This window comes from Pungitius pungitius, unplaced genomic scaffold, assembly GCF_949316345.1.
Source record: "Pungitius pungitius unplaced genomic scaffold, fPunPun2.1 scaffold_26, whole genome shotgun sequence".
NCBI classification, from domain to species: domain Eukaryota; kingdom Metazoa; phylum Chordata; class Actinopteri; order Perciformes; family Gasterosteidae; genus Pungitius; species Pungitius pungitius.
In genome coordinates this window covers 481,461-504,162 of record NW_026909893.1, presented here as the reverse complement: position 1 = coordinate 504,162, position 22,702 = coordinate 481,461, and the positions used below count along the sequence as shown (strand labels likewise).

Below are 22,702 nucleotides of genomic sequence, written 5' to 3'. Positions count from 1 at the left end.
AAGTTACCTTCAGGCTTTAGGAACCTCTCTTGCCAATGCTAAGAACTGCTTCAATTTTAGAAAAAGAAACTTCTGATTATCTTTGACACGTTTTAAAGGATTAGGAAAAAGATGAAAAGCAGCTTACGGCCATACCTCTCTGGTTCCGCCCGATCTCGTCTGATCTCGGAAGCTAAGCAGAGCAGGGCCTGGTTAGTACCTGGATGGAAGACCGCCTGGGAATCCCAGGTGCCGTAAGCTTTTTCACTTCTCTCTCTGAAAGCCGCCCAGCGCCGTAGATTGTACACCTACACAATTGTAAAAAAAATGTCACATTGTAGAAGAGATGCAATAGGAAGAAGATGAAAGGTGGCTTACGTCCATACCATCGTCAGGCCATTTGAGGTGGCGGGGACTGCAATGGCCATTCACCGATTGGCTGGGACCCCTGGGCGGGTCTTCTCTAGTCCATCCAATTTTCGGCATGGGATGTCACAGCCTTCTTTGCATACCCTTATTTAACCCACACAAAGATGCCAACGGCAGGCGTGTCATAATTCATTGACGCATTATAAAGGATTAGGAAAAAGATAAAAAGCAGCTTACGGCCATACCTCTCTGGTTCCGCCCGATCTCGTCTGATCTCGGAAGCTAAGCAGAGCAGGGCCTGGTTAGTACCTGGATGGAAGACCGCCTGGGAATCCCAGGTGCCGTAAGCTTTTTCACTTCTCTCTCCGAAAGCCGCCGAGCGCCGCAGATTGTACACCTACAAATTACAAAAAGAATATCACATTGTTGAAGAGATGCATGTTTAGTGTTGTTTTAACGTTGGATATGAAAGGAAATTAGACAATATTATCCAAAATGATTCCGTTTCATGATTGCTAAATTAGTGTTGATCAACATTTACGATTGGCATACTATTGTTTGTAATTTAGCCGTTGAAATACAGGTGCTAACCCAACATGTTAGAATTGCCAGTGAAGAAAAGTAAAGTTACCTTCAGGCTTTAGGAACCTCTCTTGCCAATGCTAAGAACTGCTTCAATTTTAGAAAAAGAAACTTCTGATTATCTTTGACACGTTTTAAAGGATTAGGAAAAAGATGAAAAGCAGCTTACGGCCATACCTCTCTGGTTCCGCCCGATCTCCTCTGATCTCGGAAGCTAAGCAGAGCAGGGCCTGGTTAGTACCTGGATGGAAGACCGCCTGGGAATCCCAGGTGCCGTAAGCTTTTTCACTTCTCTCTCTGAAAGCCGCCCAGCGCCGTAGATTGTACACCTACACAATTGTAAAAAAAATGTCACATTGTAGAAGAGATGCAATAGGAAGAAGATGAAAGGTGGCTTACGTCCATACCATCGTCAGGCCATTTGAGGTGGCGGGGACTGCAATGGCCATTCACCGATTGGCTGGGACCCCTGGGCGGGTCTTCTCTAGTCCATCCAATTTTCGGCATGGGATGTCACAGCCTTCTTTGCATACCCTTATTTAACCCACACAAAGATGCCAACGGCAGGCGTGTCATAATTCATTGACGCATTATAAAGGATTAGGAAAAAGATAAAAAGCAGCTTACGGCCATACCTCTCTGGTTCCGCCCGATCTCGTCTGATCTCGGAAGCTAAGCAGAGCAGGGCCTGGTTAGTACCTGGATGGAAGACCGCCTGGGAATCCCAGGTGCCGTAAGCTTTTTCACTTCTCTCTCCGAAAGCCGCCGAGCGCCGCAGATTGTACACCTACAAATTACAAAAAGAATATCACATTGTTGAAGAGATGCATGTTTAGTGTTGTTTTAACGTTGGATATGAAAGGAAATTAGACAATATTATCCAAAATGATTCCGTTTCATGATTGCTAAATTAGTGTTGATCAACATTTACGATTGGCATACTATTGTTTGTAATTTAGCCGTTGAAATACAGGTGCTAACCCAACATGTTAGAATTGCCAGTGAAGAAAAGTAAAGTTACCTTCAGGCTTTAGGAACCTCTCTTGCCAATGCTAAGAACTGCTTCAATTTTAGAAAAAGAAACTTCTGATTATCTTTGACACGTTTTAAAGGATTAGGAAAAAGATGAAAAGCAGCTTACGGCCATACCTCTCTGGTTCCGCCCGATCTCGTCTGATCTCGGAAGCTAAGCAGAGCAGGGCCTGGTTAGTACCTGGATGGAAGACCGCCTGGGAATCCCAGGTGCCGTAAGCTTTTTCACTTCTCTCTCTGAAAGCCGCCCAGCGCCGTAGATTGTACACCTACACAATTGTAAAAAAAATGTCACATTGTAGAAGAGATGCAATAGGAAGAAGATGAAAGGTGGCTTACGTCCATACCATCGTCAGGCCATTTGAGGTGGCGGGGACTGCAATGGCCATTCACCGATTGGCTGGGACCCCTGGGCGGGTCTTCTCTAGTCCATCCAATTTTCGGCATGGGATGTCACAGCCTTCTTTGCATACCCTTATTTAACCCACACAAAGATGCCAACGGCAGGCGTGTCATAATTCATTGACGCATTATAAAGGATTAGGAAAAAGATAAAAAGCAGCTTACGGCCATACCTCTCTGGTTCCGCCCGATCTCGTCTGATCTCGGAAGCTAAGCAGAGCAGGGCCTGGTTAGTACCTGGATGGAAGACCGCCTGGGAATCCCAGGTGCCGTAAGCTTTTTCACTTCTCTCTCCGAAAGCCGCCGAGCGCCGCAGATTGTACACCTACAAATTACAAAAAGAATATCACATTGTTGAAGAGATGCATGTTTAGTGTTGTTTTAACGTTGGATATGAAAGGAAATTAGACAATATTATCCAAAATGATTCCGTTTCATGATTGCTAAATTAGTGTTGATCAACATTTACGATTGGCATACTATTGTTTGTAATTTAGCCGTTGAAATACAGGTGCTAACCCAACATGTTAGAATTGCCAGTGAAGAAAAGTAAAGTTACCTTCAGGCTTTAGGAACCTCTCTTGCCAATGCTAAGAACTGCTTCAATTTTAGAAAAAGAAACTTCTGATTATCTTTGACACGTTTTAAAGGATTAGGAAAAAGATGAAAAGCAGCTTACGGCCATACCTCTCTGGTTCCGCCCGATCTCCTCTGATCTCGGAAGCTAAGCAGAGCAGGGCCTGGTTAGTACCTGGATGGAAGACCGCCTGGGAATCCCAGGTGCCGTAAGCTTTTTCACTTCTCTCTCTGAAAGCCGCCCAGCGCCGTAGATTGTACACCTACACAATTGTAAAAAAAATGTCACATTGTAGAAGAGATGCAATAGGAAGAAGATGAAAGGTGGCTTACGTCCATACCATCGTCAGGCCATTTGAGGTGGCGGGGACTGCAATGGCCATTCACCGATTGGCTGGGACCCCTGGGCGGGTCTTCTCTAGTCCATCCAATTTTCGGCATGGGATGTCACAGCCTTCTTTGCATACCCTTATTTAACCCACACAAAGATGCCAACGGCAGGCGTGTCATAATTCATTGACGCATTATAAAGGATTAGGAAAAAGATAAAAAGCAGCTTACGGCCATACCTCTCTGGTTCCGCCCGATCTCGTCTGATCTCGGAAGCTAAGCAGAGCAGGGCCTGGTTAGTACCTGGATGGAAGACCGCCTGGGAATCCCAGGTGCCGTAAGCTTTTTCACTTCTCTCTCCGAAAGCCGCCGAGCGCCGCAGATTGTACACCTACAAATTACAAAAAGAATATCACATTGTTGAAGAGATGCATGTTTAGTGTTGTTTTAACGTTGGATATGAAAGGAAATTAGACAATATTATCCAAAATGATTCCGTTTCATGATTGCTAAATTAGTGTTGATCAACATTTACGATTGGCATACTATTGTTTGTAATTTAGCCGTTGAAATACAGGTGCTAACCCAACATGTTAGAATTGCCAGTGAAGAAAAGTAAAGTTACCTTCAGGCTTTAGGAACCTCTCTTGCCAATGCTAAGAACTGCTTCAATTTTAGAAAAAGAAACTTCTGATTATCTTTGACACGTTTTAAAGGATTAGGAAAAAGATGAAAAGCAGCTTACGGCCATACCTCTCTGGTTCCGCCCGATCTCGTCTGATCTCGGAAGCTAAGCAGAGCAGGGCCTGGTTAGTACCTGGATGGAAGACCGCCTGGGAATCCCAGGTGCCGTAAGCTTTTTCACTTCTCTCTCTGAAAGCCGCCCAGCGCCGTAGATTGTACACCTACACAATTGTAAAAAAAATGTCACATTGTAGAAGAGATGCAATAGGAAGAAGATGAAAGGTGGCTTACGTCCATACCATCGTCAGGCCATTTGAGGTGGCGGGGACTGCAATGGCCATTCACCGATTGGCTGGGACCCCTGGGCGGGTCTTCTCTAGTCCATCCAATTTTCGGCATGGGATGTCACAGCCTTCTTTGCATACCCTTATTTAACCCACACAAAGATGCCAACGGCAGGCGTGTCATAATTCATTGACGCATTATAAAGGATTAGGAAAAAGATAAAAAGCAGCTTACGGCCATACCTCTCTGGTTCCGCCCGATCTCGTCTGATCTCGGAAGCTAAGCAGAGCAGGGCCTGGTTAGTACCTGGATGGAAGACCGCCTGGGAATCCCAGGTGCCGTAAGCTTTTTCACTTCTCTCTCCGAAAGCCGCCGAGCGCCGCAGATTGTACACCTACAAATTACAAAAAGAATATCACATTGTTGAAGAGATGCATGTTTAGTGTTGTTTTAACGTTGGATATGAAAGGAAATTAGACAATATTATCCAAAATGATTCCGTTTCATGATTGCTAAATTAGTGTTGATCAACATTTACGATTGGCATACTATTGTTTGTAATTTAGCCGTTGAAATACAGGTGCTAACCCAACATGTTAGAATTGCCAGTGAAGAAAAGTAAAGTTACCTTCAGGCTTTAGGAACCTCTCTTGCCAATGCTAAGAACTGCTTCAATTTTAGAAAAAGAAACTTCTGATTATCTTTGACACGTTTTAAAGGATTAGGAAAAAGATGAAAAGCAGCTTACGGCCATACCTCTCTGGTTCCGCCCGATCTCGTCTGATCTCGGAAGCTAAGCAGAGCAGGGCCTGGTTAGTACCTGGATGGAAGACCGCCTGGGAATCCCAGGTGCCGTAAGCTTTTTCACTTCTCTCTCCGAAAGCCGCCGAGCGCCGCAGATTGTACACCTACAAATTACAAAAAGAATATCACATTGTTGAAGAGATGCATGTTTAGTGTTGTTTTAACGTTGGATATGAAAGGAAATTAGACAATATTATCCAAAATGATTCCGTTTCATGATTGCTAAATTAGTGTTGATCAACATTTACGATTGGCATACTATTGTTTGTAATTTAGCCGTTGAAATACAGGTGCTAACCCAACATGTTAGAATTGCCAGTGAAGAAAAGTAAAGTTACCTTCAGGCTTTAGGAACCTCTCTTGCCAATGCTAAGAACTGCTTCAATTTTAGAAAAAGAAACTTCTGATTATCTTTGACACGTTTTAAAGGATTAGGAAAAAGATGAAAAGCAGCTTACGGCCATACCTCTCTGGTTCCGCCCGATCTCGTCTGATCTCGGAAGCTAAGCAGAGCAGGGCCTGGTTAGTACCTGGATGGAAGACCGCCTGGGAATCCCAGGTGCCGTAAGCTTTTTCACTTCTCTCTCTGAAAGCCGCCCAGCGCCGTAGATTGTACACCTACACAATTGTAAAAAAAATGTCACATTGTAGAAGAGATGCAATAGGAAGAAGATGAAAGGTGGCTTACGTCCATACCATCGTCAGGCCATTTGAGGTGGCGGGGACTGCAATGGCCATTCACCGATTGGCTGGGACCCCTGGGCGGGTCTTCTCTAGTCCATCCAATTTTCGGCATGGGATGTCACAGCCTTCTTTGCATACCCTTATTTAACCCACACAAAGATGCCAACGGCAGGCGTGTCATAATTCATTGACGCATTATAAAGGATTAGGAAAAAGATAAAAAGCAGCTTACGGCCATACCTCTCTGGTTCCGCCCGATCTCGTCTGATCTCGGAAGCTAAGCAGAGCAGGGCCTGGTTAGTACCTGGATGGAAGACCGCCTGGGAATCCCAGGTGCCGTAAGCTTTTTCACTTCTCTCTCCGAAAGCCGCCGAGCGCCGCAGATTGTACACCTACAAATTACAAAAAGAATATCACATTGTTGAAGAGATGCATGTTTAGTGTTGTTTTAACGTTGGATATGAAAGGAAATTAGACAATATTATCCAAAATGATTCCGTTTCATGATTGCTAAATTAGTGTTGATCAACATTTACGATTGGCATACTATTGTTTGTAATTTAGCCGTTGAAATACAGGTGCTAACCCAACATGTTAGAATTGCCAGTGAAGAAAAGTAAAGTTACCTTCAGGCTTTAGGAACCTCTCTTGCCAATGCTAAGAACTGCTTCAATTTTAGAAAAAGAAACTTCTGATTATCTTTGACACGTTTTAAAGGATTAGGAAAAAGATGAAAAGCAGCTTACGGCCATACCTCTCTGGTTCCGCCCGATCTCGTCTGATCTCGGAAGCTAAGCAGAGCAGGGCCTGGTTAGTACCTGGATGGAAGACCGCCTGGGAATCCCAGGTGCCGTAAGCTTTTTCACTTCTCTCTCTGAAAGCCGCCCAGCGCCGTAGATTGTACACCTACACAATTGTAAAAAAAATGTCACATTGTAGAAGAGATGCAATAGGAAGAAGATGAAAGGTGGCTTACGTCCATACCATCGTCAGGCCATTTGAGGTGGCGGGGACTGCAATGGCCATTCACCGATTGGCTGGGACCCCTGGGCGGGTCTTCTCTAGTCCATCCAATTTTCGGCATGGGATGTCACAGCCTTCTTTGCATACCCTTATTTAACCCACACAAAGATGCCAACGGCAGGCGTGTCATAATTCATTGACGCATTATAAAGGATTAGGAAAAAGATAAAAAGCAGCTTACGGCCATACCTCTCTGGTTCCGCCCGATCTCGTCTGATCTCGGAAGCTAAGCAGAGCAGGGCCTGGTTAGTACCTGGATGGAAGACCGCCTGGGAATCCCAGGTGCCGTAAGCTTTTTCACTTCTCTCTCTGAAAGCCGCCCAGCGCCGTAGATTGTACACCTACACAATTGTAAAAAAAATGTCACATTGTAGAAGAGATGCAATAGGAAGAAGATGAAAGGTGGCTTACGTCCATACCATCGTCAGGCCATTTGAGGTGGTGGGGACTGCAATGGCCATTCACCGATTGGCTGGGACCCCTGGGCGGGTCTTCTCTAGTCCATCCAATTTTCGGCATGGGATGTCACAGCCTTCTTTGCATACCCTTATTTAACCCACACAAAGATGCCAACGGCAGGCGTGTCATAATTCATTGACGCATTATAAAGGATTAGGAAAAAGATAAAAAGCAGCTTACGGCCATACCTCTCTGGTTCCGCCCGATCTCGTCTGATCTCGGAAGCTAAGCAGAGCAGGGCCTGGTTAGTACCTGGATGGAAGACCGCCTGGGAATCCCAGGTGCCGTAAGCTTTTTCACTTCTCTCTCTGAAAGCCGCCCAGCGCCGTAGATTGTACACCTACACAATTGTAAAAAAAATGTCACATTGTAGAAGAGATGCAATAGGAAGAAGATGAAAGGTGGCTTACGTCCATACCATCGTCAGGCCATTTGAGGTGGTGGGGACTGCAATGGCCATTCACCGATTGGCTGGGACCCCTGGGCGGGTCTTCTCTAGTCCATCCAATTTTCGGCATGGGATGTCACAGCCTTCTTTGCATACCCTTATTTAACCCACACAAAGATGCCAACGGCAGGCGTGTCATAATTCATTGACGCATTATAAAGGATTAGGAAAAAGATGAAAAGCAGCTTACGGCCATACCTCTCTGGTTCCGCCCGATCTCGTCTGATCTCGGAAGCTAAGCAGAGCAGGGCCTGGTTAGTACCTGGATGGAAGACCGCCTGGGAATCCCAGGTGCCGTAAGCTTTTTCACTTCTCTCTCTGAAAGCCGCCCAGCGCCGTAGATTGTACACCTACACAATTGTAAAAAAAATGTCACATTGTAGAAGAGATGCAATAGGAAGAAGATGAAAGGTGGCTTACGTCCATACCATCGTCAGGCCATTTGAGGTGGCGGGGACTGCAATGGCCATTCACCGATTGGCTGGGACCCCTGGGCGGGTCTTCTCTAGTCCATCCAATTTTCGGCATGGGATGTCACAGCCTTCTTTGCATACCCTTATTTAACCCACACAAAGATGCCAACGGCAGGCGTGTCATAATTCATTGACGCATTATAAAGGATTAGGAAAAAGATAAAAAGCAGCTTACGGCCATACCTCTCTGGTTCCGCCCGATCTCGTCTGATCTCAGAAGCTAAGCAGAGCAGGGCCTGGTTAGTACCTGGATGGAAGACCGCCTGGGAATCCCAGGTGCCGTAAGCTTTTTCACTTCTCTCTCCGAAAGCCGCCGAGCGCCGCAGATTGTACACCTACAAATTACAAAAAGAATATCACATTGTTGAAGAGATGCATGTTTAGTGTTGTTTTAACGTTGGATATGAAAGGAAATTAGACAATATTATCCAAAATGATTCCGTTTCATGATTGCTAAATTAGTGTTGATCAACATTTACGATTGGCATACTATTGTTTGTAATTTAGCCGTTGAAATACAGGTGCAAACCCAACATGTTAGAATTGCCAGTGAAGAAAAGTAAAGTTACCTTCAGGCTTTAGGAACCTCTCTTGCCAATGCTAAGAACTGCTTCAATTTTAGAAAAAGAAACTTCTGATTATCTTTGACACGTTTTAAAGGATTAGGAAAAAGATGAAAAGCAGCTTACGGCCATACCTCTCTGGTTCCGCCCGATCTCGTCTGATCTCGGAAGCTAAGCAGAGCAGGGCCTGGTTAGTACCTGGATGGAAGACCGCCTGGGAATCCCAGGTGCCATAAGCTTTTTCACTTCTCTCTCTGAAAGCCGCCCAGCGCCGTAGATTGTACACCTACACAATTGTAAAAAAAATGTCACATTGTAGAAGAGATGCAATAGGAAGAAGATGAAAGGTGGCTTACGTCCATACCATCGTCAGGCCATTTGAGGTGGCGGGGACTGCAATGGCCATTCACCGATTGGCTGGGACCCCTGGGCGGGTCTTCTCTAGTCCATCCAATTTTCGGCATGGGATGTCACAGCCTTCTTTGCATACCCTTATTTAACCCACACAAAGATGCCAACGGCAGGCGTGTCATAATTCATTGACGCATTATAAAGGATTAGGAAAAAGATAAAAAGCAGCTTACGGCCATACCTCTCTGGTTCCGCCCGATCTCGTCTGATCTCGGAAGCTAAGCAGAGCAGGGCCTGGTTAGTACCTGGATGGAAGACCGCCTGGGAATCCCAGGTGCCGTAAGCTTTTTCACTTCTCTCTCCGAAAGCCGCCGAGCGCCGCAGATTGTACACCTACAAATTACAAAAAGAATATCACATTGTTGAAGAGATGCATGTTTAGTGTTGTTTTAACGTTGGATATGAAAGGAAATTAGACAATATTATCCAAAATGATTCCGTTTCATGATTGCTAAATTAGTGTTGATCAACATTTACGATTGGCATACTATTGTTTGTAATTTAGCCGTTGAAATACAGGTGCTAACCCAACATGTTAGAATTGCCAGTGAAGAAAAGTAAAGTTACCTTCAGGCTTTAGGAACCTCTCTTGCCAATGCTAAGAACTGCTTCAATTTTAGAAAAAGAAACTTCTGATTATCTTTGACACGTTTTAAAGGATTAGGAAAAAGATGAAAAGCAGCTTACGGCCATACCTCTCTGGTTCCGCCCGATCTCGTCTGATCTCGGAAGCTAAGCAGAGCAGGGCCTGGTTAGTACCTGGATGGAAGACCGCCTGGGAATCCCAGGTGCCGTAAGCTTTTTCACTTCTCTCTCTGAAAGCCGCCCAGCGCCGTAGATTGTACACCTACACAATTGTAAAAAAAATGTCACATTGTAGAAGAGATGCAATAGGAAGAAGATGAAAGGTGGCTTACGTCCATACCATCGTCAGGCCATTTGAGGTGGCGGGGACTGCAATGGCCATTCACCGATTGGCTGGGACCCCTGGGCGGGTCTTCTCTAGTCCATCCAATTTTCGGCATGGGATGTCACAGCCTTCTTTGCATACCCTTATTTAACCCACACAAAGATGCCAACGGCAGGCGTGTCATAATTCATTGACGCATTATAAAGGATTAGGAAAAAGATAAAAAGCAGCTTACGGCCATACCTCTCTGGTTCCGCCCGATCTCGTCTGATCTCGGAAGCTAAGCAGAGCAGGGCCTGGTTAGTACCTGGATGGAAGACCGCCTGGGAATCCCAGGTGCCGTAAGCTTTTTCACTTCTCTCTCTGAAAGCCGCCCAGCGCCGTAGATTGTACACCTACACAATTGTAAAAAAAATGTCACATTGTAGAAGAGATGCAATAGGAAGAAGATGAAAGGTGGCTTACGTCCATACCATCGTCAGGCCATTTGAGGTGGTGGGGACTGCAATGGCCATTCACCGATTGGCTGGGACCCCTGGGCGGGTCTTCTCTAGTCCATCCAATTTTCGGCATGGGATGTCACAGCCTTCTTTGCATACCCTTATTTAACCCACACAAAGATGCCAACGGCAGGCGTGTCATAATTCATTGACGCATTATAAAGGATTAGGAAAAAGATAAAAAGCAGCTTACGGCCATACCTCTCTGGTTCCGCCCGATCTCGTCTGATCTCGGAAGCTAAGCAGAGCAGGGCCTGGTTAGTACCTGGATGGAAGACCGCCTGGGAATCCCAGGTGCCGTAAGCTTTTTCACTTCTCTCTCCGAAAGCCGCCGAGCGCCGCAGATTGTACACCTACAAATTACAAAAAGAATATCACATTGTTGAAGAGATGCATGTTTAGTGTTGTTTTAACGTTGGATATGAAAGGAAATTAGACAATATTATCCAAAATGATTCCGTTTCATGATTGCTAAATTAGTGTTGATCAACATTTACGATTGGCATACTATTGTTTGTAATTTAGCCGTTGAAATACAGGTGCTAACCCAACATGTTAGAATTGCCAGTGAAGAAAAGTAAAGTTACCTTCAGGCTTTAGGAACCTCTCTTGCCAATGCTAAGAACTGCTTCAATTTTAGAAAAAGAAACTTCTGATTATCTTTGACACGTTTTAAAGGATTAGGAAAAAGATGAAAAGCAGCTTACGGCCATACCTCTCTGGTTCCGCCCGATCTCGTCTGATCTCGGAAGCTAAGCAGAGCAGGGCCTGGTTAGTACCTGGATGGAAGACCGCCTGGGAATCCCAGGTGCCGTAAGCTTTTTCACTTCTCTCTCTGAAAGCCGCCCAGCGCCGTAGATTGTACATCTACACAATTGTAAAAAAAATGTCACATTGTAGAAGAGATGCAATAGGAAGAAGATGAAAGGTGGCTTACGTCCATACCATCGTCAGGCCATTTGAGGTGGCGGGGACTACAATGGCCATTCACCGATTGGCTGGGACCCCTGGGCGGGTCTTCTCTAGTCCATCCAATTTTCGGCATGGGATGTCACAGCCTTCTTTGCATACCCTTATTTAACCCACACAAAGATGCCAACGGCAGGCGTGTCATAATTCATTGACGCATTATAAAGGATTAGGAAAAAGATAAAAAGCAGCTTACGGCCATACCTCTCTGGTTCCGCCCGATCTCGTCTGATCTCGGAAGCTAAGCAGAGCAGGGCCTGGTTAGTACCTGGATGGAAGACCGCCTGGGAATCCCAGGTGCCGTAAGCTTTTTCACTTCTCTCTCTGAAAGCCGCCCAGCGCCGTAGATTGTACACCTACACAATTGTAAAAAAAATGTCACATTGTAGAAGAGATGCAATAGGAAGAAGATGAAAGGTGGCTTACGTCCATACCATCGTCAGGCCATTTGAGGTGGTGGGGACTGCAATGGCCATTCACCGATTGGCTGGGACCCCTGGGCGGGTCTTCTCTAGTCCATCCAATTTTCGGCATGGGATGTCACAGCCTTCTTTGCATACCCTTATTTAACCCACACAAAGATGCCAACGGCAGGCGTGTCATAATTCATTGACGCATTATAAAGGATTAGGAAAAAGATGAAAAGCAGCTTACGGCCATACCTCTCTGGTTCCGCCCGATCTCGTCTGATCTCGGAAGCTAAGCAGAGCAGGGCCTGGTTAGTACCTGGATGGAAGACCGCCTGGGAATCCCAGGTGCCGTAAGCTTTTTCACTTCTCTCTCTGAAAGCCGCCCAGCGCCGTAGATTGTACACCTACACAATTGTAAAAAAAATGTCACATTGTAGAAGAGATGCAATAGGAAGAAGATGAAAGGTGGCTTACGTCCATACCATCGTCAGGCCATTTGAGGTGGCGGGGACTGCAATGGCCATTCACCGATTGGCTGGGACCCCTGGGCGGGTCTTCTCTAGTCCATCCAATTTTCGGCATGGGATGTCACAGCCTTCTTTGCATACCCTTATTTAACCCACACAAAGATGCCAACGGCAGGCGTGTCATAATTCATTGACGCATTATAAAGGATTAGGAAAAAGATAAAAAGCAGCTTACGGCCATACCTCTCTGGTTCCGCCCGATCTCGTCTGATCTCGGAAGCTAAGCAGAGCAGGGCCTGGTTAGTACCTGGATGGAAGACCGCCTGGGAATCCCAGGTGCCGTAAGCTTTTTCACTTCTCTCTCCGAAAGCCGCCGAGCGCCGCAGATTGTACACCTACAAATTACAAAAAGAATATCACATTGTTGAAGAGATCCATGTTTAGTGTTGTTTTAACGTTGGATATGAAAGGAAATTAGACAATAATATCCAAAATGATTCCGTTTCATGATTGCTAAATTAGTGTTGATCAACATTTACGATTGGCATACTATTGTTTGTAATTTAGCCGTTGAAATACAGGTGCTAACCCAACATGTTAGAATTGCCAGTGAAGAAAAGTAAAGTTACCTTCAGGCTTTAGGAACCTCTCTTGCCAATGCTAAGAACTGCTTCAATTTTAGAAAAAGAAACTTCTGATTATCTTTGACACGTTTTAAAGGATTAGGAAAAAGATGAAAAGCAGCTTACGGCCATACCTCTCTGGTTCCGCCCGATCTCGTCTGATCTCGGAAGCTAAGCAGAGCAGGGCCTGGTTAGTACCTGGATGGAAGACCGCCTGGGAATCCCAGGTGCCGTAAGCTTTTTCACTTCTCTCTCTGAAAGCCGCCCAGCGCCGTAGATTGTACACCTACACAATTGTAAAAAAAATGTCACATTGTAGAAGAGATGCAATAGGAAGAAGATGAAAGGTGGCTTACGTCCATACCATCGTCAGGCCATTTGAGGTGGCGGGGACTGCAATGGCCATTCACCGATTGGCTGGGACCCCTGGGCGGGTCTTCTCTAGTCCATCCAATTTTCGGCATGGGATGTCACAGCCTTCTTTGCATACCCTTATTTAACCCACACAAAGATGCCAACGGCAGGCGTGTCATAATTCATTGACGCATTATAAAGGATTAGGAAAAAGATAAAAAGCAGCTTACGGCCATACCTCTCTGGTTCCGCCCGATCTCGTCTGATCTCGGAAGCTAAGCAGAGCAGGGCCTGGTTAGTACCTGGATGGAAGACCGCCTGGGAATCCCAGGTGCCGTAAGCTTTTTCACTTCTCTCTCCGAAAGCCGCCGAGCGCCGCAGATTGTACACCTACAAATTACAAAAAGAATATCACATTGTTGAAGAGATGCATGTTTAGTGTTGTTTTAACGTTGGATATGAAAGGAAATTAGACAATATTATCCAAAATGATTCCGTTTCATGATTGCTAAATTAGTGTTGATCAACATTTACGATTGGCATACTATTGTTTGTAATTTAGCCGTTGAAATACAGGTGCTAACCCAACATGTTAGAATTGCCAGTGAAGAAAAGTAAAGTTACCTTCAGGCTTTAGGAACCTCTCTTGCCAATGCTAAGAACTGCTTCAATTTTAGAAAAAGAAACTTCTGATTATCTTTGACACGTTTTAAAGGATTAGGAAAAAGATGAAAAGCAGCTTACGGCCATACCTCTCTGGTTCCGCCCGATCTCGTCTGATCTCGGAAGCTAAGCAGAGCAGGGCCTGGTTAGTACCTGGATGGAAGACCGCCTGGGAATCCCAGGTGCCGTAAGCTTTTTCACTTCTCTCTCTGAAAGCCGCCCAGCGCCGTAGATTGTACATCTACACAATTGTAAAAAAAATGTCACATTGTAGAAGAGATGCAATAGGAAGAAGATGAAAGGTGGCTTACGTCCATACCATCGTCAGGCCATTTGAGGTGGCGGGGACTGCAATGGCCATTCACCGATTGGCTGGGACCCCTGGGCGGGTCTTCTCTAGTCCATCCAATTTTCGGCATGGGATGTCACAGCCTTCTTTGCATACCCTTATTTAACCCACACAAAGATGCCAACGGCAGGCGTGTCATAATTCATTGACGCATTATAAAGGATTAGGAAAAAGATAAAAAGCAGCTTACGGCCATACCTCTCTGGTTCCGCCCGATCTCGTCTGATCTCGGAAGCTAAGCAGAGCAGGGCCTGGTTAGTACCTGGATGGAAGACCGCCTGGGAATCCCAGGTGCCGTAAGCTTTTTCACTTCTCTCTCTGAAAGCCGCCCAGCGCCGTAGATTGTACACCTACACAATTGTAAAAAAAATGTCACATTGTAGAAGAGATGCAATAGGAAGAAGATGAAAGGTGGCTTACGTCCATACCATCGTCAGGCCATTTGAGGTGGTGGGGACTGCAATGGCCATTCACCGATTGGCTGGGACCCCTGGGCGGGTCTTCTCTAGTCCATCCAATTTTCGGCATGGGATGTCACAGCCTTCTTTGCATACCCTTATTTAACCCACACAAAGATGCCAACGGCAGGCGTGTCATAATTCATTGACGCATTATAAAGGATTAGGAAAAAGATAAAAAGCAGCTTACGGCCATACCTCTCTGGTTCCGCCCGATCTCGTCTGATCTCGGAAGCTAAGCAGAGCAGGGCCTGGTTAGTACCTGGATGGAAGACCGCCTGGGAATCCCAGGTGCCGTAAGCTTTTTCACTTCTCTCTCCGAAAGCCGCCGAGCGCCGCAGATTGTACACCTACAAATTACAAAAAGAATATCACATTGTTGAAGAGATGCATGTTTAGTGTTGTTTTAACGTTGGATATGAAAGGAAATTAGACAATATTATCCAAAATGATTCCGTTTCATGATTGCTAAATTAGTGTTGATCAACATTTACGATTGGCATACTATTGTTTGTAATTTAGCCGTTGAAATACAGGTGCTAACCCAACATGTTAGAATTGCCAGTGAAGAAAAGTAAAGTTACCTTCAGGCTTTAGGAACCTCTCTTGCCAATGCTAAGAACTGCTTCAATTTTAGAAAAAGAAACTTCTGATTATCTTTGACACGTTTTAAAGGATTAGGAAAAAGATGAAAAGCAGCTTACGGCCATACCTCTCTGGTTCCGCCCGATCTCGTCTGATCTCGGAAGCTAAGCAGAGCAGGGCCTGGTTAGTACCTGGATGGAAGACCGCCTGGGAATCCCAGGTGCCGTAAGCTTTTTCACTTCTCTCTCTGAAAGCCGCCCAGCGCCGTAGATTGTACACCTACACAATTGTAAAAAAAATGTCACATTGTAGAAGAGATGCAATAGGAAGAAGATGAAAGGTGGCTTACGTCCATACCATCGTCAGGCCATTTGAGGTGGCGGGGACTGCAATGGCCATTCACCGATTGGCTGGGACCCCTGGGCGGGTCTTCTCTAGTCCATCCAATTTTCGGCATGGGATGTCACAGCCTTCTTTGCATACCCTTATTTAACCCACACAAAGATGCCAACGGCAGGCGTGTCATAATTCATTGACGCATTATAAAGGATTAGGAAAAAGATAAAAAGCAGCTTACGGCCATACCTCTCTGGTTCCGCCCGATCTCGTCTGATCTCGGAAGCTAAGCAGAGCAGGGCCTGGTTAGTACCTGGATGGAAGACCGCCTGGGAATCCCAGGTGCCGTAAGCTTTTTCACTTCTCTCTCTGAAAGCCGCCCAGCGCCGTAGATTGTACACCCACACAATTGTAAAAAAAATGTCACATTGTAGAAGAGATGCAATAGGAAGAAGATGAAAGGTGGCTTACGTCCATACCATCGTCAGGCCATTTGAGGTGGCGGGGACTGCAATGGCCATTCACCGATTGGCTGGGACCCCTGGGCGGGTCTTCTCTAGTCCATCCAATTTTCGGCATGGGATGTCACAGCCTTCTTTGCATACCCTTATTTAACCCACACAAAGATGCCAACGGCAGGCGTGTCATAATTCATTGACGCATTATAAAGGATTAGGAAAAAGATAAAAAGCAGCTTACGGCCATACCTCTCTGGTTCCGCCCGATCTCGTCTGATCTCGGAAGCTAAGCAGAGCAGGGCCTGGTTAGTACCTGGATGGAAGACCGCCTGGGAATCCCAGGTGCCGTAAGCTTTTTCACTTCTCTCTCTGAAAGCCGCCCAGCGCCGTAGATTGTACACCTACACAATTGTAAAAAAAATGTCACATTGTAGAAGAGATGCAATAGGAAGAAGATGAAAGGTGGCTTACGTCCATACCATCGTCAGGCCATTTGAGGTGGCGGGGACTGCAATGGCCATTCACCGATTGGCTGGGACCCCTGGGCGGGTCTTCTCTAGTCCATCCAATTTTCGGCATGGGATGTCACAGCCTTCTTTGCATACCCTTATTTAACCCACACAAAGATGCCAACGGCAGGCGTGTCATAATTCATTGACGCATTATAAAGGATTAGGAAAAAGATAAAAAGCAGCTTACGGCCATACCTCTCTGGTTCCGCCCGATCTCGTCTGATCTCGGAAGCTAAGCAGAGCAGGGCCTGGTTAGTACCTGGATGGAAGACCGCCTGGGAATCCCAGGTGCCGTAAGCTTTTTCACTTCTCTCTCCGAAAGCCGCCGAGCGCCGCAGATTGTACACCTACAAATTACAAAAAGAATATCACATTGTTGAAGAGATGCATGTTTAGTGTTGTTTTAACGTTGGATATGAAAGGAAATTAGACAATATTATCCAAAATGATTCCGTTTCATGATTGCTAAATTAGTGTTGATCAACATTTACGATTGGCATACTATTGTTTGTAATTTAGCCGTTGAAATACAGGTGCTAACCCAACATGTTAGAATTGCCAGTGAAGAAAAGTAAAGTTACCTTCAGGCTTTAGGAACCTCTCTTGCCAATGCTAAGAACTGCTTCAATTTTAGAAAAAGAAACTTCTGATTATCTTTGACACGTTTTAAAGGATTAGGAAAAAGATGAAAAGCAGCTTACGGCCATACCTCTCTGGTTCCGCCCGATCTCGTCTGATCTCGGAAGCTAAGCAGAGCAGGGCCTGGTTAGTACCTGGATGGAAGACCGCCTGGGAATCCCAGGTGCCGTAAGCTTTTTCACTTCTCTCTCCGAAAGCCGCCGAGCGCCGCAGATTGTACACCTACAAATTACAAAAAGAATATCACATTGTTGAAGAGATGCATGTTTAGTGTTGTTTTAACGTTGGATATGAAAGGAAATTAGACAATAATATCCAAAATGATTCCGTTTCATGATTGCTAAATTAGTGTTGATCAACATTTACGATTGGCATACTATTGTTTGTAATTTAGCCGTTGAAATACAGGTGCTAACCCAACATGTTAGAATTGCCAGTGAAGAAAAGTAAAGTTACCTTCAGGCTTTAGGAACCTCTCTTGCCAATGCTAAGAACTGCTTCAATTTTAGAAAAAGAAACTTCTGATTATCTTTGACACGTTTTAAAGGATTAGGAAAAAGATGAAAAGCAGCTTACGGCCATACCTCTCTGGTTCCGCCCGATCTCGTCTGATCTCGGAAGCTAAGCAGAGCAGGGCCTGGTTAGTACCTGGATGGAAGACCGCCTGGGAATCCCAGGTGCCGTAAGCTTTTTCACTTCTCTCTCTGAAAGCCGCCCAGCGCCGTAGATTGTACACCTACACAATTGTAAAAAAAATGTCACATTGTAGAAGAGATGCAATAGGAAGAAGATGAAAGGTGGCTTACGTCCATACCATCGTCAGGCCATTTGAGGTGGCGGGGACTGCAATGGCCATTCACCGATTGGCTGGGACCCCTGGGCGGGTCTTCTCTAGTCCATCCAATTTTCGGCATGGGATGTCACAGCCTTCTTTGCATACCCTTATTTAACCCACACAAAGATGCCAACGGCAGGCGTGTCATAATTCATTGACGCATTATAAAGGATTAGGAAAAAGATAAAAAGCAGCTTACGGCCATACCTCTCTGGTTCCGCCCGATCTCGTCTGATCTCGGAAGCTAAGCAGAGCAGGGCCTGGTTAGTACCTGGATGGAAGACCGCCTGGGAATCCCAGGTGCCGTAAGCTTTTTCACTTCTCTCTCCGAAAGCCGCCGAGCGCCGCAGATTGTACACCTACAAATTACAAAAAGAATATCACATTGTTGAAGAGATCCATGTTTAGTGTTGTTTTAACGTTGGATATGAAAGGAAATTAGACAATAATATCCAAAATGATTCCGTTTCATGATTGCTAAATTAGTGTTGATCAACATTTACGATTGGCATACTATTGTTTGTAATTTAGCCGTTGAAATACAGGTGCTAACCCAACATGTTAGAATTGCCAGTGAAGAAAAGTAAAGTTACCTTCAGGCTTTAGGAACCTCTCTTGCCAATGCTAAGAACTGCTTCAATTTTAGAAAAAGAAACTTCTGATTATCTTTGACACGTTTTAAAGGATTAGGAAAAAGATGAAAAGCAGCTTACGGCCATACCTCTCTGGTTCCGCCCGATCTCGTCTGATCTCGGAAGCTAAGCAGAGCAGGGCCTGGTTAGTACCTGGATGGAAGACCGCCTGGGAATCCCAGGTGCCGTAAGCTTTTTCACTTCTCTCTCTGAAAGCCGCCCAGCGCCGTAGATTGTACACCTACACAATTGTAAAAAAAATGTCACATTGTAGAAGAGATGCAATAGGAAGAAGATGAAAGGTGGCTTACGTCCATACCATCGTCAGGCCATTTGAGGTGGCGGGGACTGCAATGGCCATTCACCGATTGGCTGGGACCCCTGGGCGGGTCTTCTCTAGTCCATCCAATTTTCGGCATGGGATGTCACAGCCTTCTTTGCATACCCTTATTTAACCCACACAAAGATGCCAACGGCAGGCGTGTCATAATTCATTGACGCATTATAAAGGATTAGGAAAAAGATAAAAAGCAGCTTACAGCCATACCTCTCTGGTTCCGCCCGATCTCGTCTGATCTCGGAAGCTAAGCAGAGCAGGCCCTGGTTAGTACCTGGATGGAAGACCGCCTGGGAATCCCAGGTGCCGTAAGCTTTTTCACTTCTCTCTCCGAAAGCCGCCGAGCGCCGCAGATTGTACACCTACAAATTACAAAAAGAATATCACATTGTTGAAGAGATGCATGTTTAGTGTTGTTTTAACGTTGGATATGAAAGGAAATTAGACAATATTATCCAAAATGATTCCGTTTCATGATTGCTAAATTAGTGTTGATCAACATTTACGATTGGCATACTATTGTTTGTAATTTAGCCGTTGAAATACAGGTGCTAACCCAACATGTTAGAATTGCCAGTGAAGAAAAGTAAAGTTACCTTCAGGCTTTAGGAACCTCTCTTGCCAATGCTAAGAACTGCTTCAATTTTAGAAAAAGAAACTTCTGATTATCTTTGACACGTTTTAAAGGATTAGGAAAAAGATGAAAAGCAGCTTACGGCCATACCTCTCTGGTTCCGCCCGATCTCGTCTGATCTCGGAAGCTAAGCAGAGCAGGGCCTGGTTAGTACCTGGATGGAAGACCGCCTGGGAATCCCAGGTGCCGTAAGCTTTTTCACTTCTCTCTCTGAAAGCCGCCCAGCGCCGTAGATTGTACACCTACACAATTGTAAAAAAAATGTCACATTGTAGAAGAGATGCAATAGGAAGAAGATGAAAGGTGGCTTACGTCCATACCATCGTCAGGCCATTTGAGGTGGCGGGGACTGCAATGGCCATTCACCGATTGGCTGGGACCCCTGGGCGGGTCTTCTCTAGTCCATCCAATTTTCGGCATGGGATGTCACAGCCTTCTTTGCATACCCTTATTTAACCCACACAAAGATGCCAACGGCAGGCGTGTCATAATTCATTGACGCATTATAAAGGATTAGGAAAAAGATAAAAAGCAGCTTACGGCCATACCTCTCTGGTTCCGCCCGATCTCGTCTGATCTCGGAAGCTAAGCAGAGCAGGGCCTGGTTAGTACCTGGATGGAAGACCGCCTGGGAATCCCAGGTGCCGTAAGCTTTTTCACTTCTCTCTCCGAAAGCCGCCGAGCGCCGCAGATTGTACACCTACAAATTACAAAAAGAATATCACATTGTTGAAGAGATGCATGTTTAGTGTTGTTTTAACGTTGGATATGAAAGAAAATTAGACAATAATATCCAAAATTATTCCGTTTCATGATTGCTAAATTAGTGTTGATCAACATTTACGATTGGCATACTATTGTTTGTAATTTAGCCGTTGAAATACAGGTGCTAACCCAACATGTTAGAATTGCCAGTGAAGAAAAGTAAAGTTACCTTCAGGCTTTAGGAACCTCTTTTGCCAATGCTAAGAACTGCTTCAATTTTAGAAAAAGAAACTTCTGATTATCTTTGACACGTTTTAAAGGATTAGGAAAAAGATGAAAAGCAGCTTACGGCCATACCTCTCTGGTTCCGCCCGATCTCGTCTGATCTCGGAAGCTAAGCAGAGCAGGGCCTGGTTAGTACCTGGATGGAAGACCGCCTGGGAATCCCAGGTGCCGTAAGCTTTTTCACTTCTCTCTCTGAAAGCCGCCCAGCGCCGTAGATTGTACACCTACACAATTGTAAAAAAAATGTCACATTGTAGAAGAGATGCAATAGGAAGAAGATGAAAGGTGGCTTACGTCCATACCATCGTCAGGCCATTTGAGGTGGCGGGGACTGCAATGGCCATTCACCGATTGGCTGGGACCCCTGGGCGGGTCTTCTCTAGTCCATCCAATTTTCGGCATGGGATGTCACAGCCTTCTTTGCATACCCTTATTTAACCCACACAAAGATGCCAACGGCAGGCGTGTCATAATTCATTGACGCATTATAAAGGATTAGGAAAAAGATAAAAAGCAGCTTACGGCCATACCTCTCTGGTTCCGCCCGATCTCGTCTGATCTCGGAAGCTAAGCAGAGCAGGGCCTGGTTAGTACCTGAATGGAAGACCGCCTGGGAATCCCAGGTGCCGTAAGCTTTTTCACTTCTCTCTCCGAAAGCCGCCGAGCGCCGCAGATTGTACACCTACAAATTACAAAAAGAATATCACATTGTTGAAGAGATGCATGTTTAGTGTTGTTTTAACGTTGGATATGAAAGGAAATTAGACAATAATATCCAAAATGATTCCGTTTCATGATTGCTAAATTAGTGTTGATCAACATTTACGATTGGCATACTATTGTTTGTAATTTAGCCGTTGAAATACAGGTGCTAACCCAACATGTTAGAATTGCCAGTGAAGAAAAGTAAAGTTACCTTCAGGCTTTAGGAACCTCTCTTGCCAATGCTAAGAACTGCTTCAATTTTAGAAAAAGAAACTTCTGATTATCTTTGACACGTTTTAAAGGATTAGGAAAAAGATGAAAAGCAGCTTACGGCCATACCTCTCTGGTTCCGCCCGATCTCGTCTGATCTCGGAAGCTAAGCAGAGCAGGGCCTGGTTAGTACCTGGATGGAAGACCGCCTGGGAATCCCAGGTGCCGTAAGCTTTTTCACTTCTCTCTCTGAAAGCCGCCCAGCGCCGTAGATTGTACACCTACACAATTGTAAAAAAAATGTCACATTGTAGAAGAGATGCAATAGGAAGAAGATGAAAGGTGGCTTACGTCCATACCATCGTCAGGCCATTTGAGGTGGCGGGGACTGCAATGGCCATTCACCGATTGGCTGGGACCCCTGGGCGGGTCTTCTCTAGTCCATCCAATTTTCGGCATGGGATGTCACAGCCTTCTTTGCATACCCTTATTTAACCCACACAAAGATGCCAACGGCAGGCGTGTCATAATTCATTGACGCATTATAAAGGATTAGGAAAAAGATAAAAAGCAGCTTACGGCCATACCTCTCTGGTTCCGCCCGATCTCGTCTGATCTCGGAAGCTAAGCAGAGCAGGGCTTGGTTAGTACCTGGATGGAAGACCGCCTGGGAATCCCAGGTGCCGTAAGCTTTTTCACTTCTCTCTCCGAAAGCCGCCGAGCGCCGCAGATTGTACACCTACAAATTACAAAAAGAATATCACATTGTTGAAGAGATGCATGTTTAGTGTTGTTTTAACGTTGGATATGAAAGGAAATTAGACAATAATATCCAAAATTATTCCGTTTCATGATTGCTAAATTAGTGTTGATCAACATTTACGATTGGCATACTATTGTTTGTAATTTAGCCGTTGAAATACAGGTGCTAACCCAACATGTTAGAATTGCCAGTGAAGAAAAGTAAAGTTACCTTCAGGCTTTAGGAACCTCTTTTGCCAATGCTAAGAACTGCTTCAATT

At 45.2% G+C, this 22,702-nt stretch overlaps 47 non-coding genes across 47 annotated transcripts; all 47 read left to right on the top strand.

The window, feature by feature from the left end:
- Window positions 1-121: 121 nt before the first annotated feature.
- Window positions 122-240, top strand: LOC134120147 (5S ribosomal RNA). The gene has a single exon (XR_009951696.1). It is a non-coding gene; the product is annotated as a 5S ribosomal RNA (ribosomal RNA).
- A 339-nt stretch (window positions 241-579) lies between these two features.
- LOC134120146 (5S ribosomal RNA) lies at window positions 580-698 on the top strand. Its single transcript, XR_009951695.1, has one exon. It is a non-coding gene; the product is annotated as a 5S ribosomal RNA (ribosomal RNA).
- Window positions 699-1,093: 395 nt separating this feature from the next.
- Window positions 1,094-1,212, top strand: LOC134120251 (5S ribosomal RNA). Its single transcript, XR_009951799.1, has one exon. It is a non-coding gene; the product is annotated as a 5S ribosomal RNA (ribosomal RNA).
- A 339-nt stretch (window positions 1,213-1,551) lies between these two features.
- On the top strand, window positions 1,552-1,670 carry LOC134120145 (5S ribosomal RNA). The gene has a single exon (XR_009951694.1). It is a non-coding gene; the product is annotated as a 5S ribosomal RNA (ribosomal RNA).
- Window positions 1,671-2,065: 395 nt separating this feature from the next.
- On the top strand, window positions 2,066-2,184 carry LOC134120144 (5S ribosomal RNA). Its single transcript, XR_009951693.1, has one exon. It is a non-coding gene; the product is annotated as a 5S ribosomal RNA (ribosomal RNA).
- Window positions 2,185-2,523: 339 nt separating this feature from the next.
- Window positions 2,524-2,642, top strand: LOC134120143 (5S ribosomal RNA). Its single transcript, XR_009951692.1, has one exon. It is a non-coding gene; the product is annotated as a 5S ribosomal RNA (ribosomal RNA).
- Window positions 2,643-3,037: 395 nt separating this feature from the next.
- On the top strand, window positions 3,038-3,156 carry LOC134120249 (5S ribosomal RNA). Its single transcript, XR_009951797.1, has one exon. It is a non-coding gene; the product is annotated as a 5S ribosomal RNA (ribosomal RNA).
- A 339-nt stretch (window positions 3,157-3,495) lies between these two features.
- LOC134120142 (5S ribosomal RNA) lies at window positions 3,496-3,614 on the top strand. Its single transcript, XR_009951691.1, has one exon. It is a non-coding gene; the product is annotated as a 5S ribosomal RNA (ribosomal RNA).
- A 395-nt stretch (window positions 3,615-4,009) lies between these two features.
- Window positions 4,010-4,128, top strand: LOC134120141 (5S ribosomal RNA). The gene has a single exon (XR_009951690.1). It is a non-coding gene; the product is annotated as a 5S ribosomal RNA (ribosomal RNA).
- Window positions 4,129-4,467: 339 nt separating this feature from the next.
- On the top strand, window positions 4,468-4,586 carry LOC134120140 (5S ribosomal RNA). Its single transcript, XR_009951689.1, has one exon. It is a non-coding gene; the product is annotated as a 5S ribosomal RNA (ribosomal RNA).
- Window positions 4,587-4,981: 395 nt separating this feature from the next.
- Window positions 4,982-5,100, top strand: LOC134120139 (5S ribosomal RNA). Its single transcript, XR_009951688.1, has one exon. It is a non-coding gene; the product is annotated as a 5S ribosomal RNA (ribosomal RNA).
- Window positions 5,101-5,495: 395 nt separating this feature from the next.
- Window positions 5,496-5,614, top strand: LOC134120137 (5S ribosomal RNA). The gene has a single exon (XR_009951686.1). It is a non-coding gene; the product is annotated as a 5S ribosomal RNA (ribosomal RNA).
- Window positions 5,615-5,953: 339 nt separating this feature from the next.
- Window positions 5,954-6,072, top strand: LOC134120136 (5S ribosomal RNA). The gene has a single exon (XR_009951685.1). It is a non-coding gene; the product is annotated as a 5S ribosomal RNA (ribosomal RNA).
- A 395-nt stretch (window positions 6,073-6,467) lies between these two features.
- LOC134120135 (5S ribosomal RNA) lies at window positions 6,468-6,586 on the top strand. The gene has a single exon (XR_009951684.1). It is a non-coding gene; the product is annotated as a 5S ribosomal RNA (ribosomal RNA).
- A 339-nt stretch (window positions 6,587-6,925) lies between these two features.
- On the top strand, window positions 6,926-7,044 carry LOC134120134 (5S ribosomal RNA). Its single transcript, XR_009951683.1, has one exon. It is a non-coding gene; the product is annotated as a 5S ribosomal RNA (ribosomal RNA).
- Window positions 7,045-7,383: 339 nt separating this feature from the next.
- On the top strand, window positions 7,384-7,502 carry LOC134120133 (5S ribosomal RNA). Its single transcript, XR_009951682.1, has one exon. It is a non-coding gene; the product is annotated as a 5S ribosomal RNA (ribosomal RNA).
- A 339-nt stretch (window positions 7,503-7,841) lies between these two features.
- LOC134120132 (5S ribosomal RNA) lies at window positions 7,842-7,960 on the top strand. The gene has a single exon (XR_009951681.1). It is a non-coding gene; the product is annotated as a 5S ribosomal RNA (ribosomal RNA).
- A 339-nt stretch (window positions 7,961-8,299) lies between these two features.
- Window positions 8,300-8,418, top strand: LOC134120277 (5S ribosomal RNA). Its single transcript, XR_009951825.1, has one exon. It is a non-coding gene; the product is annotated as a 5S ribosomal RNA (ribosomal RNA).
- Window positions 8,419-8,813: 395 nt separating this feature from the next.
- Window positions 8,814-8,932, top strand: LOC134120270 (5S ribosomal RNA). The gene has a single exon (XR_009951818.1). It is a non-coding gene; the product is annotated as a 5S ribosomal RNA (ribosomal RNA).
- A 339-nt stretch (window positions 8,933-9,271) lies between these two features.
- On the top strand, window positions 9,272-9,390 carry LOC134120131 (5S ribosomal RNA). The gene has a single exon (XR_009951680.1). It is a non-coding gene; the product is annotated as a 5S ribosomal RNA (ribosomal RNA).
- A 395-nt stretch (window positions 9,391-9,785) lies between these two features.
- Window positions 9,786-9,904, top strand: LOC134120130 (5S ribosomal RNA). Its single transcript, XR_009951679.1, has one exon. It is a non-coding gene; the product is annotated as a 5S ribosomal RNA (ribosomal RNA).
- A 339-nt stretch (window positions 9,905-10,243) lies between these two features.
- LOC134120129 (5S ribosomal RNA) lies at window positions 10,244-10,362 on the top strand. Its single transcript, XR_009951678.1, has one exon. It is a non-coding gene; the product is annotated as a 5S ribosomal RNA (ribosomal RNA).
- Window positions 10,363-10,701: 339 nt separating this feature from the next.
- LOC134120128 (5S ribosomal RNA) lies at window positions 10,702-10,820 on the top strand. The gene has a single exon (XR_009951677.1). It is a non-coding gene; the product is annotated as a 5S ribosomal RNA (ribosomal RNA).
- A 395-nt stretch (window positions 10,821-11,215) lies between these two features.
- On the top strand, window positions 11,216-11,334 carry LOC134120126 (5S ribosomal RNA). The gene has a single exon (XR_009951675.1). It is a non-coding gene; the product is annotated as a 5S ribosomal RNA (ribosomal RNA).
- A 339-nt stretch (window positions 11,335-11,673) lies between these two features.
- Window positions 11,674-11,792, top strand: LOC134120125 (5S ribosomal RNA). Its single transcript, XR_009951674.1, has one exon. It is a non-coding gene; the product is annotated as a 5S ribosomal RNA (ribosomal RNA).
- A 339-nt stretch (window positions 11,793-12,131) lies between these two features.
- LOC134120124 (5S ribosomal RNA) lies at window positions 12,132-12,250 on the top strand. The gene has a single exon (XR_009951673.1). It is a non-coding gene; the product is annotated as a 5S ribosomal RNA (ribosomal RNA).
- Window positions 12,251-12,589: 339 nt separating this feature from the next.
- LOC134120123 (5S ribosomal RNA) lies at window positions 12,590-12,708 on the top strand. Its single transcript, XR_009951672.1, has one exon. It is a non-coding gene; the product is annotated as a 5S ribosomal RNA (ribosomal RNA).
- Window positions 12,709-13,103: 395 nt separating this feature from the next.
- On the top strand, window positions 13,104-13,222 carry LOC134120122 (5S ribosomal RNA). The gene has a single exon (XR_009951671.1). It is a non-coding gene; the product is annotated as a 5S ribosomal RNA (ribosomal RNA).
- A 339-nt stretch (window positions 13,223-13,561) lies between these two features.
- Window positions 13,562-13,680, top strand: LOC134120121 (5S ribosomal RNA). The gene has a single exon (XR_009951670.1). It is a non-coding gene; the product is annotated as a 5S ribosomal RNA (ribosomal RNA).
- Window positions 13,681-14,075: 395 nt separating this feature from the next.
- On the top strand, window positions 14,076-14,194 carry LOC134120120 (5S ribosomal RNA). The gene has a single exon (XR_009951669.1). It is a non-coding gene; the product is annotated as a 5S ribosomal RNA (ribosomal RNA).
- Window positions 14,195-14,533: 339 nt separating this feature from the next.
- Window positions 14,534-14,652, top strand: LOC134120119 (5S ribosomal RNA). The gene has a single exon (XR_009951668.1). It is a non-coding gene; the product is annotated as a 5S ribosomal RNA (ribosomal RNA).
- A 339-nt stretch (window positions 14,653-14,991) lies between these two features.
- On the top strand, window positions 14,992-15,110 carry LOC134120118 (5S ribosomal RNA). Its single transcript, XR_009951667.1, has one exon. It is a non-coding gene; the product is annotated as a 5S ribosomal RNA (ribosomal RNA).
- A 395-nt stretch (window positions 15,111-15,505) lies between these two features.
- Window positions 15,506-15,624, top strand: LOC134120117 (5S ribosomal RNA). The gene has a single exon (XR_009951666.1). It is a non-coding gene; the product is annotated as a 5S ribosomal RNA (ribosomal RNA).
- Window positions 15,625-15,963: 339 nt separating this feature from the next.
- On the top strand, window positions 15,964-16,082 carry LOC134120115 (5S ribosomal RNA). Its single transcript, XR_009951664.1, has one exon. It is a non-coding gene; the product is annotated as a 5S ribosomal RNA (ribosomal RNA).
- Window positions 16,083-16,421: 339 nt separating this feature from the next.
- On the top strand, window positions 16,422-16,540 carry LOC134120114 (5S ribosomal RNA). The gene has a single exon (XR_009951663.1). It is a non-coding gene; the product is annotated as a 5S ribosomal RNA (ribosomal RNA).
- A 339-nt stretch (window positions 16,541-16,879) lies between these two features.
- LOC134120113 (5S ribosomal RNA) lies at window positions 16,880-16,998 on the top strand. Its single transcript, XR_009951662.1, has one exon. It is a non-coding gene; the product is annotated as a 5S ribosomal RNA (ribosomal RNA).
- A 395-nt stretch (window positions 16,999-17,393) lies between these two features.
- Window positions 17,394-17,512, top strand: LOC134120112 (5S ribosomal RNA). Its single transcript, XR_009951661.1, has one exon. It is a non-coding gene; the product is annotated as a 5S ribosomal RNA (ribosomal RNA).
- Window positions 17,513-17,907: 395 nt separating this feature from the next.
- On the top strand, window positions 17,908-18,026 carry LOC134120111 (5S ribosomal RNA). Its single transcript, XR_009951660.1, has one exon. It is a non-coding gene; the product is annotated as a 5S ribosomal RNA (ribosomal RNA).
- Window positions 18,027-18,365: 339 nt separating this feature from the next.
- LOC134120110 (5S ribosomal RNA) lies at window positions 18,366-18,484 on the top strand. The gene has a single exon (XR_009951659.1). It is a non-coding gene; the product is annotated as a 5S ribosomal RNA (ribosomal RNA).
- A 395-nt stretch (window positions 18,485-18,879) lies between these two features.
- Window positions 18,880-18,998, top strand: LOC134120109 (5S ribosomal RNA). The gene has a single exon (XR_009951658.1). It is a non-coding gene; the product is annotated as a 5S ribosomal RNA (ribosomal RNA).
- Window positions 18,999-19,337: 339 nt separating this feature from the next.
- LOC134120319 (5S ribosomal RNA) lies at window positions 19,338-19,456 on the top strand. Its single transcript, XR_009951867.1, has one exon. It is a non-coding gene; the product is annotated as a 5S ribosomal RNA (ribosomal RNA).
- A 395-nt stretch (window positions 19,457-19,851) lies between these two features.
- Window positions 19,852-19,970, top strand: LOC134120108 (5S ribosomal RNA). Its single transcript, XR_009951657.1, has one exon. It is a non-coding gene; the product is annotated as a 5S ribosomal RNA (ribosomal RNA).
- A 339-nt stretch (window positions 19,971-20,309) lies between these two features.
- LOC134120107 (5S ribosomal RNA) lies at window positions 20,310-20,428 on the top strand. The gene has a single exon (XR_009951656.1). It is a non-coding gene; the product is annotated as a 5S ribosomal RNA (ribosomal RNA).
- Window positions 20,429-20,823: 395 nt separating this feature from the next.
- LOC134120106 (5S ribosomal RNA) lies at window positions 20,824-20,942 on the top strand. The gene has a single exon (XR_009951655.1). It is a non-coding gene; the product is annotated as a 5S ribosomal RNA (ribosomal RNA).
- A 339-nt stretch (window positions 20,943-21,281) lies between these two features.
- Window positions 21,282-21,400, top strand: LOC134120217 (5S ribosomal RNA). The gene has a single exon (XR_009951766.1). It is a non-coding gene; the product is annotated as a 5S ribosomal RNA (ribosomal RNA).
- A 395-nt stretch (window positions 21,401-21,795) lies between these two features.
- On the top strand, window positions 21,796-21,914 carry LOC134120104 (5S ribosomal RNA). Its single transcript, XR_009951653.1, has one exon. It is a non-coding gene; the product is annotated as a 5S ribosomal RNA (ribosomal RNA).
- A 339-nt stretch (window positions 21,915-22,253) lies between these two features.
- LOC134120239 (5S ribosomal RNA) lies at window positions 22,254-22,372 on the top strand. Its single transcript, XR_009951788.1, has one exon. It is a non-coding gene; the product is annotated as a 5S ribosomal RNA (ribosomal RNA).
- Window positions 22,373-22,702: the final 330 nt, after the last annotated feature.